This window comes from Perca flavescens, chromosome 6 (assembly GCF_004354835.1).
Source record: "Perca flavescens isolate YP-PL-M2 chromosome 6, PFLA_1.0, whole genome shotgun sequence".
Classification (NCBI taxonomy): domain Eukaryota; kingdom Metazoa; phylum Chordata; class Actinopteri; order Perciformes; family Percidae; genus Perca; species Perca flavescens.
This window is the reverse complement of record NC_041336.1, coordinates 2,851,783-2,861,782: the sequence shown is the minus strand read 5'-3', so window position 1 is coordinate 2,861,782 and position 10,000 is coordinate 2,851,783. Positions and strand designations below refer to the sequence as shown.

The following is a 10,000-nucleotide window of genomic DNA, read 5'->3' as shown; positions in this document are numbered from 1 at the left end:
TTGTGTTATTGTGATCATAGTGTTGTGTTGTGTTATTGTGATCATGGTGTTGTGTTATTGTGATCATGGTGTTGTGTTATTGTGGTCATGGTGTTGTGTTTGTTATTGTGGTCATGTGGTTGTGTTATTGTGATCATAGTGTTGTGTTATTGTGATCATGGTGTTGTGTTATTGTGGTCATGGTGTTGTGTTGTTGTGATCATGTTGTTGTGTTATTGTGGTCATGTGGTTGTGTTATTGTGATCATAGTGTTGTGTTGTGTTATTGTGATCATGGTGTTGTGTTATTGTGGTCATGGTGTTGTGTTTGTTATTGTGGTCATGTGGTTGTGTTATTGTGATCATAGTGTTGTGTTATTGTGATCATGGTGTTGTGTTTTTTATTGGTGCAAACATATGAACCTATGAAAGATGGCGCCGGGTGTGTCTGGCTCGCCGTCTTACCTTGGCAGTCTTTGTTTTGTTTGTGTGGTTTGTGCCGTCTGTCCCAAAGACCATTCATTCTCTGTTAGTGTATGATCGTCAGGAGCTACTTAAAATCAAAAGTACGGTGGACTTTACAGCAAACTACTCCCAGGGTGGTTCAAAAACATTTCCTCATCCACTCTCGACGGATGTCCCAGCTCATCTGATCTGCATTGAGGGTCCACCTTCCCGGAGACGCAGACGCAGAGGGGCGCGTAGTGGCTGGCTAGTCCGGATAAAGGCATGGCTGGCTTCACCCTCTGAGTTGTTGCCGGTGACACCGGAATGTCACCGATGCTTTCAACGCCTTGTCACTCGCCGCGGCCTTTCCTTGATACCTGTTGTTAGGCCCGTATGAGGAGCGACATGGTCTGCGCACCTGCGCGCCTCGTCCCCGAAATCCTGGTGGAAGGAACCACAGCAATCTTCGGCCGCTGGGCCGGTCAGCTCTTGCGGCTGACATCTCGACTCTACCGACCAAATGTGCACTGATAAATGCAAGGTCGGTAATGAACAAAACTTTCATCTTTAAGGACTTCTTCATCACACAAGCTGTGGATGTACTGTTTTTAACGGAAACATGGATTCCCGTGGGTGAGTCAGATGCCTTCACAGACCTCTTACCCTCTGACAGGACCACTGGACGTGGAGGAGGAATAGCGACTGTCTTAAAGAGCAGCTTACATTGTAACCTTTTGGCACCATCTGTGTTTTCATCATTTGAATTGAGCTCGTTTGTCTTAGGCCGATTGGATCCCGTACTATGTGCAGTGATATATCGCCCGACGAAATACAACAAACATTTTATAAAAGAGTTCTCTGATTTCTTGGTCAGTATTATGACAGACTATGACAGAGTTTTAATAGTTGGTGATTTTAATGTACATGTTTGCTGTCCCTCTAAACCACTAACTAAAGAATTTTTAGATATGATTGATACTTTTAACTTTTCTCAACATGTCAGTGGACCAACATACCAACAGGAACAGGGGCACACGTTAGATCTTGTGTTATCCTATGGTTTGCCCATTTTAAATATCCAGACACAGGATGCTGTATTTTCAGATCACATGCCGGTTTTATTTGATTTTACTTTGTCTTGTCTTAAATCTGCTGCTCAGTTTTCTTGTGTTTTTCAAAACTCATTTCAGTCCGATACTGGTCTCGTAGCTGACACAGATAAATTAACTTCTTCCTTTCTTTCTACACGTGCTAGCATTCTTGATATTGTTTCTCCTCTAAAAGTTTTGCGACCGAAACCTAAATCTGAGCCATGGTTTAATGACACTACCCGTGCAGCTAGGAGAGAGTGCAGGAGAGCAGAGCGTTGGTGGAAAAAAGACAAGCTTCATGTATTTTATGAAATTTTAAAGGAAAGCTGGAGAACATATCAAAAAATCTAAAAGAACAAATTGTCCAAAATTTAAACAAACCACATGCCCTTTTTAAAACTATTGATTCAATTTTAAATTCACCCCGAACCTCTTCTTTGGAAGCCTCTTCTGAAGTCTGTGAGAATTTTTTACATTATTTTTTAGACAAGATTGCTTCCATTAGAGCTCATATTTCCCCTCCTGTATCCGACCCCTTTGAAATGCTGACCTGTTTAACAGTGTTTGATCAGTTTGAGCCCATGTCACTTTCTTGCCTCAATAAATTAATTTTACAGCTTAAACCTTCAGTATCTCCTACGGACATTATCCTCCCTCGCCTTTTTAAAGAGGTCTGGACCACTATAGGGCCAATTGTCCAAAAAATAATTAACAGCAGTCTGACATCAGGAGTTGTCCCAGCTTATTGCAAGGAGGCAACTGTTGTACCTCTAATTAAAAAGCAAAATCTGGACGCTACCATTTTAGCTAACTATCGACTGATATCAAAGCTTCCTTTTATTTCTAAAATCTTAGAAAAAACTGTTTTTGCACAATTACAATCCTATTTAGATACAAATGGTATTTTAGACATTTTTCTGTCTGGTTTTAAAGCTTTTCATAGTACTGAGACTGCACTTTTAAGAGTTTTTAATGATCTTTTATTAACTACAGATCGTGGGGACGCAGTTATTCTTGTGCTTTTAGACCTTACTGCTGCTTTCGACACAATTGATCATGCCATTCTTATCTCTCACCTAGAGCACTGTGTAGGCATCCATGATACTGCCCTGCAGTGGTTCAGATCATGTTTATCTGACCGATTCTTTTCTGTAAAACTTGGTGACTCTACATCATCTATTGCCCCCCTTCTATGTGGAGTACCTCAAGGCTCAGTTCTTGGACCACTACTGTTCTCCTTGTACCTTCTCCCTCTTGGAAATATTTTTAAAAAACATGGTATTTACTACCATCTTTATGCGGATGACTCGCAAATTTACGTACCACTGACTAGAGATGCAAACGGTTCCCTGACTCCTTTACTTGAATGTCTCAAGGATATTAAAACCTGGATGTCTTTTAATTTTTTGAATTTAAACGAAGAAAAAACTGAGGTCATTGTGTTTGGACCCAGCCGGGTTTGTGACTCCACTCCCGTAAACCTTGGTTCCCTGCAGCAATATGTAAAGCCATTTGTTACCAATTTAGGCATTAAGATTGATGGTGATTTTAAGCTTGACAAGCAGATAAACATGCTGGTTGAATCCAGTTTTTATCAACTGAGGCTTTTAGCTAAAATTAAACCTCGGTTATCTTTTAAAATTTTTGAACAAGTGATTCATGCTTTTATTTCGACCCGTTTGGACTACTGCAATGCACTTTACATTGGCGTGAACCAAACTTCCCTTTCACGCCTACAGTTAGTCCAAAATGCAGCTGCTCGTCTGCTAACAGGAACACGGAAACGCAAACACATTACTCCAATTTTGGCCTCACTCAATTGGCTTCCTGTATAATTTAGAATACATTTCAAGATTTTATTGTTTGTTTTTAAGTCACTAAATGGGTCGGCACCTCAGTACATTTCTGAGCTCCTGCACATTTATACCCCGTCAAAGTTATTGAGGTCTGGGGATCAGCTGCGGCTGAACGTGCCCAGGACCAGACTGAAGACCAGAAGCCAACGCTCTTTTTCAGCAGTTGCTCCCAAACTGTGGAATGATTTACCACCGCACATTAAAGGTGCGCCCACCCTCCACACCTTTAAATCTCGTTTAAAAACATACTTTTATTCCCTGGCTTTTGATTCACCGTGAGAGCTGCTGTGGTCTTCGTTGTTGCTGTCATTGTTAGTATTATTTTATTTATTTTGTTGTACCTTTTTGTTTTATATGTTTTTATGTCTGTCAAGCACTTTGGTAACCTTGTTGTTTGTTTAAATTGTGCTATATAAATGAAGTGGATTGAACTGGATTATTGTGATCATAGTGTTGTGTTGTGTTATTGTGGTCATGGTGTTGTGTTGTGTCATTGTGATCATTGTGTTGTGTTATTGTGGTCATGGTGTTGTGTTATTGTGGTCATGGTGTTGTGTTATTGTGGTCATGGTGTTGTGTTGTTGTGGTCATGGTGTTGTGTTATTGTGGTCATGGCGTTGTGTTGTGTTATTGTGGTCATGGCGTTGTGTTATTGTGGTCATGGCGTTGTGTTGTGTTATTGTGGTCATTGTGTTGTGTTATTGTGGTCATGGTGTTGTGTTATTGTGGTCATGGTGTTGTGTTATTGTGGTCCTGGCGTTGTGTTGTGTTATTGTGACCATGTGGTTGTGTTTGCAGGAAGAGAGCAGCAGGTCGGGATCAGACAGCCGTGGGACGGGACGAGGAACAACAGGTGAGCGAAGGCTGATCACTGATTACTTTAGTTTGCAGGCGAAGGATATGATGAGTGTGATGAGTCTGTCTTTCTTCATCTCTTTCTGTCTTTATCTCTTTCTGTCTGTGGTTTTCAGCACTCTGAGAACATCTACAGCAACAACTTTCTGCCACTTGCTGAGCAGCAGGGACCCAGCAGCGCTGTGGAGGAAGTCAGCTACGCCTCGGTCCAGTTCAAACACAAGAAGCAGGCCAGGTACTGGAGGCTGCTAAACATGGTCCTGTTCATACCTTCAGACTTTGGTATTTTCAACATGGACCCTATTTTCCCCTGCAGTGGTTTCTAACTGACGGATGTGAACAAAACTCTTCCTTTTAGTGATGAAGAGGCAAAAACAGAACTTTTAGTGGACGCTAACTGTTTAATACTGGACCAGTTTAAGAGATTGTTGTTCACATCAGTCACTCAGACACACAAACATGGAGACATAGAGTCCAGGTTGAAATATACCAAAGTTCCCCTTTAAAAAAATAATAAACTTTATCCTTGGACGTTCACATTTCACTGAAGTAGTGAGTAGTAGTAGTAGTAGTGAGTTTTGATGCTGAATCATATGAAGGTTTTTCTCTTCCTCTCTCCGATGACTCTTCTTCTGTTTGATATTTATTCATTTTCAGACCGGAGGTGGAGGACTCCATCATCTACAGCGCTGTAGCCAGAACACACTGAAGACAAACCACACCGTGATGGCAGATCATGTTTTTATTTTATTTTAAATTTTTAAATTTTAAATTCAATTTTTTTTTATAATTATCTTTTTATGAGTAAATTTACAACACAAATTAACATCAGAATTCTACAGAACCAAAGGTTTTGTATCAATAGTTTCTTGTTCCAGATGTCCAATGTCCATTCCCTTTTTAATAATATGTATACATATATAGAAGTTTGGCATCATTCAGTTGTGTTCACATCACTGAGGAACATTGGGAAAGCCATAAAAAAAGAAATCAGATAAAAAGTCAACGTTCCTTCTGCGCGTTACCTTGATGAAATCTGGTCTTAAAGGTTTGATGAATTGTACCCATTTTTCCCAGTGTTTCATGAATACGTCTACCTTTAGGTTGAGAGAAAACGTAACATTTTCTATAATATATATATGTATATAGTCACATCTATCCAATTATTATTATATTAATTGTAGGTCCAGTCTGCAACATCCATCTTTTAGTTAGGGCCTTTTTTTCCTGCTGCCAGTATTGCACCCATTACATATTTGTCAATAGCACTCAGTTCTGGGGGGATATACCCTAAGTACATGATTTTGAAATCAAATGGTATATGTGTCCCAGAACACATGGTAATGATCTGCAGCCTAACATCCATAATTTCGCCAGCACTGGGAACCACCATTACTTTGATGTACCTTCATGAGAGGAGTGATGAAATATCGAGCTACATTTTTCCTTCCATGCATGGGATTTTGTAGTTTTCCATTGTAATACACAGATGTCCTCCCATTCATTGTCCATTATTGTTAGACCTCCTTCCCGTTCCCATTTGTCCTATATGTATTTTGTTGAGGAAGTTTCTAAATTTTGCAGACTCTCTTTTATAGTTTAATGTTTGATTTATATGCATCAATAAATAGCTGGACAAAAGGTCTACTGGCTTCTCTAGGATCCTTGTTTTTTTATTTTATGATTGTAGTAAGGTCGGAGTTGAGGGTATCTATAGAAATCTTGTTTTTGTAGTGAAAAATTGTCCAATAGAGTTTGAAAACTCACGATAGCCTCATTCTTTGTAATGATCAATAGAGATGTAATGCCTTTTTTAATCCAAACCTTGAATCTATTGTCTATTGTCATGCATTCAGTGTGAAATCCGAATCATAGGCACACCAGCTCAAAATATTAATATCTTCAACCAATTTGTGTTTTCTAATTAATGATCTCCAGACCTTGAGAGAGGATTTTACCCATGGATTCTCTAGTCTATCTATGCAGTGTTGTAAGTTTTTATCCGGTAATGCAGCTTGAATGGAGGTTCAGTTGAAAACCCCAAAACAGCTAAAACTATATTACTTCTTTAGAAATGTATTAACCCAAAAACAGCTAAAGCTATATTTCTGCTTAGGAATGTAATCATTCTGAAAACTATGTTACTGATATTACTATATTCACTTGCTTAGAAACATGCTTAGAAAAGTGATGGTGTGGATTGCTTTGTGACTGCCTGCCGGAGTATGAGACTGCAGCTAGTGCAGAAGAAAAGTTTGTGTGTGGAGCACAGAGTTCACGTATGAGAGAGAAGGATAGGAATTTAATGTGAAACATATGCACTCATAAATAATACTGTGTTGTACCTGCATTTGCTTGGAGAAGGGAGTCAGGTAGTCATATATGATTTAAATGTATCATCGGTAGCTTGTGTAATACATAGATACGTAACATGGTCACATGTGAAAATTCCTGCACGTGTCTTCTGACTTGTATCTGCATTAAATTGTGTTACCCTATAAGGTCATATGAAATGGTGAAACAAACCTTGCTGCGCCAGGGGGAGTGGACTGCTATATGTTCATAAATAGGGGTACTTCGCTGACAGGATGCAAGGATTTCAGTATCTCAGCATTTAGAGGACAGATCCACTGAACTTACTCTGTTAGGGACTGCATTTTTCATTTTTTTTCAGTTTAGCTTATTTGCTTTTTTAACTTTCTGCTTCAACTAAAATAAAAATACCTGAGCTCGTGTTGAGCTAGGGAACCAAAGACCTCGTGAATCTTTTGTGCCTTTTTGGAAGTCTTCTCTTTTTTCTCCCCCTCTGCTGTACGGGAGGGGGACACCCCCACAGGGGACAGCTCAGACTCCTCTTTAACCGCCTGTGATGAGTTACAACCCGGCGGGGACTGATCTTGACAGGCAGACCTCCTGTTATCTCTCAGCGGAGTGCATTTCCAGCAGAGTGGATCCTTCGGTGATCCTGGGTGGAGCGGCCTTAAACCGTGAGTACTTAAGAAAAATCATTTGGTTGTAAAGATCCCCTCGGGAAGTACTTTTCATACACAGGGGGTTAAAAGCTCGTGAGTTGGGGACATCTAGGGTGTTAATCAAAGCCTCTTGCCTCGCCTGTGGGTTCCCTGACCCAGGCGAGGGCCCTTTAATACGGGCGTGTGTGTTTCTCTAATGAATTAACAATCAGGGAAGTATCTGAAATAACTCCTTTTAATATAGACTGAAACATCCGCTCCACTGACGGTAACTTGTGTTGCTGTATGGCAGAAGAGGGCATAGTAGACACGGGGGTTATCGAGGGGAAGGTATAAAGGGAGTTGGCTTTTGACGAAAAAGTGATACGAAGCCTCGATAACTGTCACATCGCTCATCAGTATATAAAAATCAGGTATCACACTGTATTCAATATCCTTCCATTGTGCTTTGTAAGTGGGATTACACTAGCAGAGTAATGCACTCATCTGTGCTGAGATGTAATAATTCCTCAGAGATGGAAGACCCCAGCCACCTTTCTGTTTCGATAGTTGTAGCGTTTTATATCGGATTCAATGTTTTTCCCCTTGCCATATGAATCTAAATATCTTTTTGTCCCATTCAGCGAATTGGTTTTGAATAATCATAACTGGGAGCGTTTGAAATAGATATAGTCATCTCGGTAAGAGGTTGATTTTAATTGTTTCAATTTTCGAGCGTAGACTCAGGAAGGGTATGAGATTACACCTTATTAGATCCTCTTTAATTTTATAGCACGGGGTGATAATTTCTCTCATGTAATTTTGATAGATCCTTAGGTAAAATAACCCACAAGTATTTGAAAGATTCTTCAAATCCATCTCAGAGGGTACGATTCCTTTAATTTTTCACATTGACAAAAATTATATGTAAAAGTTTAAGTTTTATTGATGTTCATTTTATATCCTGATATAGAACCAAAGATTTTTAAGCACATCATGACTTCCGGCAGAGACACCTCAGGGCTTCTAAGGTACAGGAGGACGTCGTCCGCATAACACGCTATTTTATGTTCTACCTTGTTAATTTGTATTCCCTCAGTTTTGTCTTTCTGTCGAATATGCTGGGCCAGTGGTTCTAAAAACATCGTAAAGAGAAGCGGAGACCAAGCACAGCCTTGTCTCACTCACCTTTCTAACATAAGTGGTTTGGATAAGTGACCATTTATTTTGATTCTCGCCATGGGGTTATCATAGATTGCTTAAATGCTATTTATTATTATCTCACTGAAGCCAAATTTGAATAAGACTTTAAAAAGGTACTGCCAGCTGACCGAGTCAAAGGCTTGTAGGATACCCGTAGGGTACAGATTTGATCATTGGCAAATTATCAAAGATGTTTTATCAATATTAATAAAGTTATGAATATGGTTATTAATAACTTTATCAAATCGACAAACAATCAAAACGGGGCACCACCCTGCAAGTCAGGGACCAATAATCAAACTGTGGAACAGTCTCATTTCTGTGGTAATCGTTCAAAGGAAACAAAGGAAGGGGGGATTTCGAGCAGGGACCCGTCCAGCCAGCAATTATTACAACAAGTACACAAATAATCCCAAGCAACTGCTAATTAAGTATAATAAGATTTATTTACTTCACAATTATCAATAGCTAATCAATAATCCTTCAATAATAAACTTATGTACCTATATACAATATCACAACCCAAAACAAAGCAAAAACAAAGCAGCATGGACACGTCTGTGTCTGTGTGTGTGTGTGTGTGTGTGTGTGTGTGAGAGAGAGAGTGAAAGAGGAGGGGCGATGTCGAAATGTAGTTCTAACATAAAACTACAAAATGGCTACTTCCAGGAGGGTGGCGTCTCTGCTTTTTTCAATACCCAATTACATGTAGTCAGCAGTATGGGCAGAAGGTCCGCTTTAAATGCCTTGTACCATTCGGTTGTAAAACCATGACTTCTGGTGATTTGTTAGTTTTTAGTCTGTTTATTGCCTCAGTTAATTCTTCTGGTGTTATTTCTTTGCTTAGAGCTTTGTTCTGTTCCTCGGTCAAAACTTAATTTAATGCGCTCATTAGATGCACAATTGCTGTGTATTGTTGTCTATGGTGTGTGTTTATATTATTATTATGCCAGAGCCAAAAACATTTCCATTTTATGCAAATCTAATGGACAATAAAGTTGATGTCCCCACAATGTTGCGTGATGGGACAATGTTGGAACTGGGATGTTGATGTTGATTATTATTGAAGCCCAACGGTGCACACACGCACAAATGCACACTGTGTTCATGTGTGACATCATCCGTGCACATTCACAGAGAGAAACCGGACAGCCAGCCAGCCAGACAGACCTAAAACAAAAAGGTAATGTTCTTTACCAGAAAGAAGACTCCAGAAAGTTATAACATTACGTTGTACAATCAATCAATTGAAAGGGAGGATACATTTAAATATTTAGGGGTGTGGTTGGATGAAAGACTTACATGGAAACATCATATATAGAGCATATTGAAACAAAATGTAAAAAGGTTCAACATCTAATAAGGATGATTGCTGGACAGTGTAGGGGAGGAGATAAGCAGTCTTTGATGTTCATATATAAAGCTTTAATAAGATCTACAATAGACTATGGATGTGTAGTTTATAGTTCAGCATGCAAAACTTCTTTAAGAAAACTTGAGAGGATTCAATTCAAAGCTCTAAGAATTGCTTTAGGAGCTATAACAACAACTCCTACGTGTGCTTAGATTAGATTAGTAGAATCAGAAGACTCTCCACTCCACTATATTAAATTGTCTTT

At 39.4% G+C, this 10,000-nt stretch overlaps 1 long non-coding RNA gene across 1 annotated transcript in view; it reads left to right on the top strand.

Moving 5' to 3' along the window:
• LOC114557770 (uncharacterized) overlaps positions 1-4,434 on the top strand; it is a 4,708-nt gene extending 274 nt beyond the window's left edge. Inside the window, exons 2-3 of the long non-coding RNA XR_003692836.1 lie at positions 4,171-4,225; positions 4,344-4,434. This is a non-coding gene — a long non-coding RNA (uncharacterized LOC114557770). The remainder of the gene's footprint in view (positions 1-4,170; positions 4,226-4,343) is intronic.
• Positions 4,435-10,000: the final 5,566 nt, after the last annotated feature.